At 38.4% G+C, this 12,841-nt stretch overlaps 1 protein-coding gene and 1 pseudogene across 2 annotated transcripts in view; both read right to left on the bottom strand.

The window, feature by feature from the left end:
* LOC138176054 (LHFPL tetraspan subfamily member 3 protein) overlaps window positions 1–12,841 on the bottom strand; it is a 735,200-nt gene that overhangs the window by 261,414 nt on the left and 460,945 nt on the right. The gene's annotated exons all lie outside the window — the stretch shown is intronic.
* Window positions 7,486–8,625, bottom strand: LOC138176055 (thymidine kinase, cytosolic pseudogene; annotated as a pseudogene).

Below are 12,841 nucleotides of genomic sequence, written 5' to 3'. Positions count from 1 at the left end.
TCAAAAGTCAAATAATTGGCTGGCAATATGATCAAGCAGAGGAAGCACAAACAAACTATAAAATCTTTTTTTAGAAACACAAAGGATCAAAGCATGGAATGGGAGGAAGACAACAAATTCAGAACTCCTGCATCAAAAGCTTCTGAGAAAAATATGAATTGGTTACAGGCCATGGAGGAGCTCAAGAAGGATTCTGAAAATCAAGTAAGAGAAGTGGAGGGAAAACTGAGAAGTGAAATAAGAATGATGCAAGAAAAATCATGAAAAGTGAGGCAACAGCCTGCTAAAGAAGACCCCCCAAAATACTGAAGAAAATAACAGCTTAAACAATAGATTAACCCAAATGACAAAAGAAGCCCAAAAACCCAATAAGGAGAAGAATGCCTTAAAAAAAACAAATTTGCCACATAGAAAAGGAAGTTTAAAAACTCACTGAAGAGAATAATTCCTTCAAAATTAGATTGGAGCAAATGGAAGCTAATGACTTTATGAGAAATCAAGATGCTATAAAAAAGATCTAAAGAAATGAAAAAAATAGAAGGCAGTGTGAAATATCTCACTGGAAAAACCACTGGCCTGGAAAATAAATCCAGGAGAGATAATTTAAAAATTATTGGACTACCTGAAAGCCATGATCAAAAAAAGAGTCTAGGCAACATCTTTCAAGAAATTATCAAGCAAAATTGTCCTGATATTCTAGAACTAGAGGGCAAAATAGAAATTGAAAGAATTCACTAAGTGCCTCTTGAAAAAGATCCCCAAAAGAAAACACCTAGGAATATCATAGACAAATTCCAGAGTTCCCAGGTCAAGGAGAAAATATTGCAAGCAGTCAGGAAGAAACAATTTGAGTATTGTGGAAACACAATTAGGATAACACAAGACCTAGCAGCTTCTATGTTAAGGGATAGAAGGGTTTGGAATATTATATTCCAGAGGTCAAAGGAGCTAGGACTAAAACCAAGAATCACTTACCCAGCAAAACTGAGTATAATGCTTTAGGGGGAAATATGGTCATTCAATGAAATAGAGAATTTTCAAGCATTCTTGATGAAAAAACCTTGATGAAAAAACCATCATTCTTGATGAACAGAAAATTTGACTTTCAAATACTTATTAAAGTTGAACTATTTACATTCCTACATGGAAAAATGATAATTGTAACTCATAAGACTTTTCTCAGTATGAGGATATTTGAAGGGAATATGTGTGTGTGTGTGTGTGTGTGTGTGTGTATAGGAGGGTATATGGGTGTATAAATATATATGTGATTGTGTGCATATGTACGTACATGTATACATAGAGGGCACAGGATGAGTTGAATATGAAGAGATGATATATAAAAAAATAAAATTAAGAGGTGAGAGAGGAATTTATTGGGAGAAGAAGAAAGGGAGAGATAGATTAGGGTAAATTATCTCATATAAAAGAGGCGAGAGAAACCTGTTACAATGGAGGAGAAGAGCAGGAAGGTAAAAGGGAATGGGTCAACCTTACTCTCATTGAATTTGGCTTAAGGAGGGAATAACATACACACTCAATTGGGTATCTTACCCTACAGGAAAATAGGAGGGAAGGGGATAAGAGGGGGGATGATAGAAGGGAGGGAAGATTGGGGGAGAGAGTAGTTAGAAGCAAACACTTTTGAAGACGGACAGGGTCAAAGGAGAAAATAAAATAAGTGGGGGGGGGTGGGATAGTACGGAGGGACTTATAGTTAGTCTTTTACAATATACCTACTATCAAATGTTTTGTGTAACTACACATTTACAACCTATATTGAATTGCTTATCTTCCCAGTGGGGGTGGGTGAGGAAAACAGAAGGGAAAAAATATGGACCTCAAAGTTTTAAAAACTAATGTCTAAAAAAAATTGCTTTTTTTTACATGCAACTGGGAAATAAGATGTACAGGCATTGGGGTATAGAAATTCATCTTGCCCTATTAGAAAGTTAGGGGGTGGGGAGATGAGGAAGGATATAAGAGATAAGATATTGGGGCAAGGGGTATTCAGTAGGCTTGCTATTTTGGGGTAAGGGGTAGGGGAAAGATGGGGAGTAAAATTTGTAACTCAAAATCTTGTGGAAATGAATGTTGAACACTAAAAATAAATAAATAAATTGAAAAAAAAAGATTATATGTAAAAGTATGTGCACACATTCCCCCCTCCCCAGAGCTTAGTTGTTAAATATTTATCAGCACACCCTTGCCTTGCTCTCTTACCATTACTTGAGCTCAGAAGGAGTGTAGTACAAGGCTTAGGTCATGAGGTTCACACCAGGTTAGAGGCCTATTGCATTTAGGCTGCTGCTGCTAATTAGTATTTGTCTAATTTGTGAAGTGGTTTACTTCCTCAGCTGAGGGAAAGGGATCACTACAGAGATTTCAAGGAGGTGGGTCTTGAAGAAAGTAAGGGATTTCCAATTCCAGAAAGATGGTATTAGCAAAGATATGGAAATAAGAAAGGGCAGGCTAAAAAAGGGGAGTGGGAAGTGGAAAAAGGAAAAGTTCAGTCCAATTTGTCTGGAACACAGACTAAGGAAAGTGAAGTAGTACAAGATAAAGCTAAAGAGACAGCTTAGAGAAAGGTTGTAGAGGGCCTTGAATGTCAGGATTAAGAATTTGTGTTTTACCTTATAGGCAATGAATGGAGAGTGCAGCTAGGTGGCACAATGGATAGGGTGCTGGGCCTGGAGTCAGGAGGATCCCAGTTCAAATTTAGCTTCAGAAACTGACTAGCTGTGTGACCCTAGTCAAGTCACTTAACCCTGTTCGCCTCAGTTTCTCTATCTAGAAAATGAGTTGCAGAAGAAAATGGCAAACCACTCCAGTTTCTTTGCCAAGAAAACACTGAAAGAAGTCACCTACAGTGAGACAGAGGTGAAATGATTCTACAATAACAACTGTAACAACAACAAATGAATGGAGAGCCACTGAAGTTTTTTTGAATGACACATTCAAATGATGGGAGCAGGATGAAAAGATGGATTGAAGAGGCAATAGACTAGAAGAGAAGAGAATGGGACCAACCAGGGTACAGATTATCATAACAGGCTAAATTTATTTGAGTAGGAAGGTGACACCAGTAGACTTAAGCTTGAGGAAAATCATATTGGCAGTTGAGGGGTGGATGGATTGGAAAAGGAAGAGATTTGAGTCAAGCAGAACAGTTTGGAGGCTATTGCAGTAGCTCAGGGATAGGTAGGAAGGTGACGAAGGCTAGTACTAGTGAGGGGGGGTGACTGTACTGGAAAGATGTCATATAGGGTTGTGATAGTAATGGAATGTGGAGATTCCCCTGTATTGGGCTTGGTTTTCAAATTGATTGTATTAAAACCCAGAGCTTGTTAATCCCACCTGTGGGATGGACTTTTTGATGTGAAAAGAAAGTCCTGAACTGGGAGGAGCTGGTGACGTAGATTTGGAGAGACACTAGAGAGAGGCGGAAGATCTTTTTTGGTAGCACCTCGTGGAGAGAGAGAGACTAAAAGAATTGCTGGTGGCCGCTTTGAATTGCCCTGGACTTTTGAGACCTGCCCCCTGAGCTGCCAAGGACTGAGGAGACATGGCTGTTTTGCTGGTACTTTGTCTGTCTGTTTTGATGTTATTTTGCCAGATTTGTCCACTGGTGAAAGACTGTCCTTTTGTTGAAGAAGTCCTGGAACCTGGCTGTTCGCTAAGAAGGCCTGCGACTGTCCTGCAGACAGAGAGTGAATACTGTCCACTGGTGAGGGACAGTACTGTTGTTGCAGGGGTCTGGAGACTGTCCTGAAGACAGAATGAATACTGTCCACTGGTGAGGGACAGTACTGTTGTTGCAGGGGTCTGGGAGCCTTTCTGTTGGTTCAGAAGCCCTGAAGAAGGATTTTCTTGTTGTATGTTTACAGAAATCCTGGGAGAGGGCTTTGCTAATGTGTTCAGGGGTTCTAGGACTGTTCTACAGACAGAGGATAAATTCATGAAGGGACTGGCAATGTATCTTATGGCCTTGCTAAGCCTTGTCTCCCCAGGAACTAAGATTGCTGAGAACTTGCCTCCTGTCAAGATGAAGAAAAGACCTCCATTTGGGTATTAAGTGCTGTGTTTAAACTTGATGTAACTCTGGGGTAGATTCAATTGTGATCCTAGGGGTGGGGAACTTTTGACCTTATTGTGCTCTGTGATTGACAAATGAAAGTACTTTACCTATGTTTGGAAACTAATCTCCATTTGAGAAGAGGGGTTTTGTGGTGGACCAAATGAAGGTATAGCCTAGGGGTGGAGTAGTATTTAGAACTGGGACTTTGTAATTGATTGAATGATTGGAAAGTCCTGGGGTGGGGTAGTACTTGGAGATTATTTAATCACACTTAGTAAATGCTGTATTTTGAATGATGTCATGTTTTGATCTTCTCTGTTCTTGGTTTGTTACTGAATAAAATAGAGAGCACCTATGCTGGTATTTTGAACCTGGGAAGTTGCCTTCTTTTGGCATTACATTACAAGGGTGCAATGGCAAGAGGACAAAGGAAGAGAATCACTGGTACAACTTCTTAAAGAAGAGTAGCTATGTACAGTAGAATGCCATCATAACATGGATTTGATTGCATAGCATGGGCCATGGTACGTTCCTTGGGTATTCAGTTATCGACTGATAAAAATCAGTATTTAATGTGGGAGTTCATCTGATTTCCAACCTAGGTATTCTTTTTTTTTTTTAATTAAAAAAATTTGTGTGTGTGTGTTTTGGAGGGCAATTGGGGTTGACTCACCCAAGGTCACATGGCTAGTAAGTGTTAACTGTTTGAGGTCAGATTTGAACTCAGGTCCTCCTGACTCCAGGGCCAGTGCTCTATTCATTGCACCACCTAGAGACCCCCCAACCTAGGTATTGTAAAGTGTATTAATTACCCTCGAAATTCATATAACAACACAGCTGACAAGACAAGAAGAAGAGTAGCTGGGTCTATCTTTTTAGAATCTTCTAAGTGCTTAAAAAATAAATAAGAATCATTCATAATTAGCAAATTCATTGTTTTAATGCAAAAGCTACCGCTAAAATGAAGCCTGGAAACTGTTTATTAGTCTTCCCTCTAAAGCAGATTAAACATTTCCTGTGTTTATGCTGCTAATTGACTTAGCTAGTCTTTCTCCCCCCCCCCATCTAGTGCTAAGGTATACTGTAGTCCAGTATTAGAATAATCACAAATTTTAAATTCATGGAACTAAAATTAATGAGGTTTTAGTGTATAAGTTTATTTAGACACATATTCTCAGGGATGGGCTTACAAGAGATCAAAACAATTGGTCTGTTTTTTTTTAGTGAGGAAAGAAAAAAAAATCAAGCCACCCTTTTCCCTATTCCCAATTAGCTGCTTGTTCCATTTAAATAAGCATACATGAATTAATTACCATATGTAATTGAACTGCTTCTATAGCATACCTATGGTACAGTACTTAAATATGCTGGAACTAAAGAGAGAACAGGGGCCTGTACCGACATCGGGGAAGAGTAATTAAGAGATTCATTTACTGGAGTCCTGTTTAGACTTCTGAAAAATCTTACCATTTGTTTACTTTAATTAACCTCTTCTGCTTTCACTGAGTCCAATATTACCTATTTGTAAATTATTGAATTAATGACTGATGTGTTTGAATTTCACAACTGCTGTATATTTGAAATTTGTAGCAGGGACTTAGTCAACATTTTCAGTGCAAGGCACAAGATCTTAATTTGACAAATGATTATCCTTCACAATGAAAGGATAATCAGCACCCTAATTAATACATTACATTACTGACCTTCCCTGCAATGTTTGTCTTCCATTTCTTGTTGTAGAAGTTTAAAGCATTGGGATTTATTCCTTTTCCACCAGTTATTTGGTATGTGACCTTAGCCAATGAGTCTGTGGCTTTGTCATGGTATCTGTAAAGTGTGGATCCCCCTATCAGGAATTGATTTTGTAGGCACCTCCCAATGCTATTCAAAATGAAGATGAGATTTAGAAATGTATTGCTTGGTGCTCTGAAGCACAATTTAAATATGAGTCATTATCATGCATACATAAATAATTCAACATGTGTAAGTATGCCTTCCTCCACAACAGTGTGCCAGAGAGTGGGAACCCTTCTCCTCCCTCTGAGTCACAGGCAGACCCGCTGCTCTCATCCTCTGACTCACTAGATAAGTTATCTGTAGACTACACTTGCACAAGGTCAGGTAATCCCATTACCACACACATCCAGTGCCAGTCTGACCGCTACAATTTTGCTTCTCATTATGGGGGTGGCATCAGGAACCACTTAACTCATTCAAAATGAATATAGGTCCACTGATGGCTGGAAAGACCCTCTGCAACTGTCATGCCTTCCTCTGTACTTTTCCTAAAATACTCTTTGGCACTGGTACAGCCCTACGCTGGCTATTTCTTTTTCTCCTTATACATATTTCTTTGCTTCTCTTAAAGTACCATTTTGAAAATTTTAAACTTTGAATAGTTTTAAAAAATAGTCTTGGGGTGGTTGTGGTGGTCTGGATCTGAAACTTACTACTCCTTTGACCTTGGGCAAAGTTAAGCTCACTTGATCACAGTTTGCTCATCTTTAAACTAAAGACATTCAATGAGATAGCCTCAATAGGTAGGTGTTCTTAAGCTTTTTTTGTGTCTTGCTGGTAAAGGCTAAGGATCTCTTCTCAGAATCATACTTTTAAGTGTTCAAAATATATCTGCATGTGTACATATATACATATTTATAACATATATATTTGATTTCTTTAGAACACAATGTATTATATATTATATACTTATACATATTATATATATATCTACATATCTACAAAGGAACCCAATTGTATTGAAATAGTTTATCAATCTGTCATCTATCAATCATATTATCTGTCATCTGTCATTTATATAAGTATCATCTCTGTTATCTGTCTATCCATTTAGCTATGTATCTATCTATGTATCTGTGTATCTATATATTTATCTAAACATCAAGTTCATGGCCCCCAAGTTAAGATCCCAAGTTGGAAGGCCATTTGTAGATATATGATCCCATGAATTTTACCAGTGTAATCAAGTCCCAGGGTGGAAATTCCCTCCACTGTTGTAGAAAAGCAACTCAAGTGTCATTCATGGTTTTAGGGAATTGTCTGTTGCACCAAGAGGTTGGTAATTTGCCTGTGATCACTCACACACTGTGTGTCAGAAGCAGGACTTGTATGCCAGCCTTTCTGACTCCAAGACCAGCCTTCATCTACTATTTGAAGCCACGCTGCTTTGCATACAAACATTCTTATAAAGAAATCGGAGGATTTATACTCATTAATGACTTTCTCTAAACTTCCTCCATAAAGTTATTAAATATGAAAGGGTATCTTGGTTGGAAAAGAAATCTGACATGTATTGGAAAAAATAACTGATTCCCAGGTGTATATAACTCTAGGATATTCTACTTTTCTGTAAGATCTTAAGAACTTTTCCATAAGATCATCAATTTACCTTTTTTTTTTTTTGAGGGATTTTATTGGCAATGTTTATAGACCAAGCAGAAGTTGGGGCAGGGTGGGTAGGATGGCAAGTAGGGGAAGGGTAGAATTAAGTTGTAAAGTATAGTCTTGGGTTCAAAAGTTTCTTCTAAGTTATGAAGCACTGCTTCTTTCCTATTCCCTGCTTCTTAAGGTCTCTTCTGGTCCTGTCTCTTCTGAGGGACATGGGGAAGATAGAAACATGGTGTGGATATAAACAATAGTTGTGGGGTGACTAGAAATCAAAAATCAGGTCCAAGTGACTTCTCCATATATATACACATGGCCAGAGTGCTTAAATTTATCTTCTCAGGCCAAGGCCAGTTCCAGGAATACCCCTACTGCCTCAGTTGTTTGAACTGCATTGTAGAATCTGTTGAGCAGCAAAGAGTTTCCTACAGCTTGAGGTGTCCCCTGACTTCCCACTCATAGGGCAGTTCTCTTTGTTCTCCATCCCAGTAGATTGTCCTGAGAACTTCTTGAAATAATAGAGTCGACACACAGAGTGATATTTGTCAGCACCACCAATCACTTCAACCTCTTTCTCTGCCCCCAGTCTCTTAGTGTAAGCAGCTTCCCAGAAACACTCCATGCACACTGCTGTCAGTTTTACTACACTCTCTGCCAGTGGCACCAAGTTCAGGATATTCCCAAAAGCCTTCCTCTGAAAGGTCCCATCCAGTGCAGCTACAATCACAGTCTTCCCAGCATTTGCCATGGTCTCACTGAATTCCACAATATCTGGAAAAAACTGTCCCTCATAAATGCCAATGACAGTCACAGCCAGAGCATCCTGGGCCACATCCCAAAGCAAGCAGGCTGGGAGTGCTTCCATAGTGTTCCGGTCATGTGTGGAGAAACTTTTGCCGTATCTAGTGTCTTTGGCATACTTGATCATGAGGCACTTGTACTGAGCAATCTGGAATCTCCGGACTCTGCGCATGAGCTCTGTACTTTTCCCGGAGAACATGGACCCCAAGATCACCTGGATCTGCCCCCGGATCTTGCTGGGGGAGCCGGACAGCACGGTGGGCAGGTTAATGCAGCTCATCTTGAGTCTGGAGCGAGCAGAGTAGCGGAGTTACCTGGCCAGCTCAGCTGTATTCCCCTATCAATTTACTTTTACATAAGATCAGTTTGGAGCTGGAAATGACCTCAGAGTTCATTGAATCCAATCCCTTTACTTTACAGATAAGGAGACACAAGTCTAGAGAAGTTATGAGACTTAGCGAAGGCTACATGGATAGTAAGAGGGAGAGCCAGGATTCAAATCCAGGTCATCTAACTATGGATTCAGCACCCATGCTAATTCTTCATTCAGACTCTATATTTATCTTTTTTTTTTTTTAATTTGGGGGGAGGGATAGGGTCTTCACTAGGCATCAGTGTAAAATTCTGGGTAGAGAGCTGGCCTCACAGTCTGGAAAACTTGGATTTGAATCCTCCCTCTGACACATACTGGCCATGGGACCCTGGGTAAGCCATTAACTTCTCCATTCCTGTGAAGACTCCATAATAAAAATGATCGCTACCATATTGTCCTTTAAAGTTTGTGAAGCATTACATATACATACATATATGTACATATGCACATACACATACACACAGATATATAGATATGCACACACACACATAATTTCAAGGCTTTAAGTTGTAGATGAGGTACTGTCCTGTACTGATAGAGAGCTCCCTATGGCAGTGAAATCAAGTTCCTAAACCAGGGATGGGGAACCTGCAACCTCAAGGCCACATGTGTAGGTCCTTGTGTAACCCTTTGATTGAATGCAAACTTCACAGAACAAATTTCTTCTGTAAAACTTGGACCCAGTCAAAAGGCCACACTCAAGGACCTAAAAGGCCACATGTGGCCTCGAGGCCACAGGTTCCCCACCCCTGTCCTAAACCTATCCTTCCCCCTGCCATCCCCAGTCTTTCCTGGAGTTTTAACTGACAATTGGAAAGAAAATAATTAAATAAATTAAAACAAAGCCCCCAAAGTTTTCTCAATGTATGTGTGTGCACACACACGTGTGTTTGGCTACCTGTTTTGGGCATCCCTGCAGTTGACTGAGCCCCTGTGAACTGTATTCCCACCAACACTGGGGAAGCTTCATTCTCTGTCATACTTCCCATTACCTCTAAGGTGTAGAAGAAGGTATCCCAGGTCATGTGGATGTCATAAAAAGAAAATGAGTGTTCCTTGAGAGTCAGTATTGTATAATAGAAAGAATCTTAATTTTTATGTCAAAGGACTTGAATTTGAATCCAATTCTAGCATTCATTAGCTGTGTGATTTTGGGTTAAATGACTTAATTTCTTTGGACCTCAGAGTCCTCATCTCTAAGATCAATGGATTGGAGTAGATCAGAAATTTTTAACTTGGTGTCTATGAATTTAAAAACAATGATACCTGTATTTAGTATAGTTGGTTTCCTCTGTAGTCTCATGTATTTTATTTTATGCATTTAAAACATGATTCTGAGAGGAGGAGCATGGGCTTCCCCAGATGGCCAAAGGAGTCCATGACATGAAAAATGTTGAGAACCCCTGCATATGATGAAACTTTCTGATCTAAATCCTCTTCCATTTATGTCCAACTCCCTTTTTTCTTTGACTGCGTATTCTCTTTCTTGGAATGCTTAGCTTTATTCTAAGGAAGTACTCAGATTTAAAACATAGAATTGCTAGAGAACAGAACAGAGGGGAAAAAAGTAGAAAGTCTTTTCTACTTTCAGTTTTTTTCTAGCCCATTTAACTCAATGGTATTATAAATCTAGAACTGAAAGGACCTCTGAAGTCATAATATCCAGGGTTCTCATTTTATAGGTAAGGAAACCAAAGCCCAAGGAGGCTAAATGGCTTACCCAAGGCCATAGGGGTGGTAAATGTTAAGAGGTCAGATTTGAATACAGATCTATTGACTCAAGAGCCACTGTTCTTTCCATTATACAGTCTCTTCTTTTCATCTTTTCTTTTAAAGACAATTTAACTAGACTATAAAGAATAATTTGAGATGTACCTTATCTGTAAAATGGGCATAACAACACCTTCACTACATATCTCATAACATTGTTGTGAGACTCAAATGAGATGATATATGAAAACTTTAAATGCCTATGTAAGTGTCATTTGTTGATTGATATTAAATAGGAAAAGAAGTATCCTAAAACCTATCAATAATGTTTGTTTAGTGAGAAGTACTTATTTTGAAACTTCAAAAGAAATATTACTGCTGCCCCCACCCCCACCCTTCAGCTGTTTTGGAAGAGACTGTAGGGACAAAGGGAATGGCTCTGGGTGGGGTGAGGCAAGTAAAAAAGGGAAACAAGAAGTCAGGATTTTAAATATCCTGCTAAAGACTCCTCCCCACCTCCTGCTACATTTCCTGACTTTGACAAATGATAGACACAGCTGGATAAGTTGATAAAATCATGTTTTAGAGTTGGCAGATGAAATCTGAAAATGTGTGTAGTATTTGGAAAGGCAATACTTACACTGAAGGGAAAAAATACCTTCCGTCGGCAAAAATGAAACTTAACCTAGCATCAAACTGTCAATGAAAGAGATCACAAAAGAGACTTAATTTCTAACACATGAACTTGACCTGGTAGGGGTATGGCTGATGAATATCCTTTCAAGACTTGCTAGTGTAGAAAGGAAAGAGAAACACTGTGATTTAGCATTGTGGGTGGAATCTATTAACCAATTTTGAATTGTCTGATTTCCCTGACCTTCCCTCCCTAATCTTCTCTCTAACTAGGGATATTGACACTTGGGTCCTATGAAAGTGGGCTCTAATTTAATTCTGGGAATTTATAAACCTATTGAATCTATGACCCTGACTAGATTAACCCAAAACTGGAAAAGTTTAATGAAGATGAATTAATCCAAGTCTATAATTAGGCAGGAGGAAACTACAGGTCTTTTAAATGATGTAATGGGACTTGTTTTGTACACTTTAATTAAATTAAAAAGTATTAATCAATACACCAACAAGCATTTATTAAGCATTGTGTTAGAGGCTAGTTATGATATAAAGGAGGAATAATGCACAGTCAGGACTTCCAGTCAATATGGCTGCCTACTGCAAGATTCTTTGTCAGGGAAAATAAAAACAAAGTTCCAGGGTGGACAGAAGACCCCAGGTTGGAGACCTTGGAAACCCCAAAGTATATAGTTCAATGAGCAATATCTAGTATCTAGTATCTAGGGGTTCTGAGATCCTAACAATATCCTGAGACTCCAGAGAGGACCCTGAAGATCCAGTGCTTTGAATTTCAAAGATCATGGGGGTCCTAACTTTGGGAGGTGGAAATTGGTACAGGAACTCAGGTGACTTAAAAGTGCAGCAAAGGGTGGAACCTGGAGCTGGGACAAAGCCCCCAATTCAGGAACTAAAGTTAGAGAGATTAGGAAAAGAAAAAAAAAAACACCTCCAATATAAAAATTGCTGTAGATTTAGGGTTCCCCTAAAAGAAGGAGATAATACCTTCATAACAACTACATTCAAAGACAAATTTAAAAATTTTTTTTTACAAGAACATGTAGTTCTTGTAAGAAGAAAAGCATAAGTAAAAAAAAAAAGAAATAATAGTTCTGGAAGAAAGAGTGGATGAAAATAAATAACTTAGAAGAAAAAGTGGTAAAATTTAACCAAGTAACAAGTTCCCTGGAAACCAGAGTAAACCAAATAGAAATCAATGCTTCTTTAAGATAACAAGATATATTAGGGCAAACTCAAAAATTGAAAAAAAAAATAGAGGAAAACATAAGATACTTGATATCTAAAATAAATGATGTGGGAAAAAGGTCAAAGACAGACCATTTAAGAATCATTATATCATCTTAAAACCATAATGAAAAAAATCATAGACGCTACATTTCAAGAAATCACAAATGAAAACTACCCAAATCTTTTAGAACTAGAGGATAAAATAAAAGTAATAGAATGCACCAATCATCTCTTGAAAGAAACTCCCCCCAAAAGAAGAATCCTAGTAATGTCATAGAAAAAATCCAGAGCTTCCATGTCAAAGAAATATACTGCAAACATCCAGAAAGAAACAGTTCAAGTACCAAGGAACCATAATTAGACACAAGATCTGGTAGTTTCTCTTGTTAATGAGAGGAGATCTTGGAATACAATATTCCCAAAATCAAAAGAGATAGGCTTACAACCAAGAATGGAACAAAACTGAGTATTACCCTACAGAGAAAATATAGGTTTTTTATGAAATAGAGGATTTTCAAACATTTCTGATGAAAAGGCTCAAGTTCAGTAGGAACTTTGAAATATAAACACAAAATCCAAGATAAATCTAGAAAGATAAA

The sequence above is a fragment of the Petaurus breviceps genome, unplaced genomic scaffold (genome assembly GCF_028583685.1).
Source record: "Petaurus breviceps papuanus isolate PSGF00001 unplaced genomic scaffold, PetGlider_PUasm1.0 80, whole genome shotgun sequence".
Taxonomy (NCBI): Eukaryota; Metazoa; Chordata; class Mammalia; order Diprotodontia; family Petauridae; genus Petaurus; species Petaurus breviceps.
The sequence above is the reverse complement of the archived record's forward strand: the minus strand, read 5'-3'. Positions and strand labels throughout refer to the sequence as shown.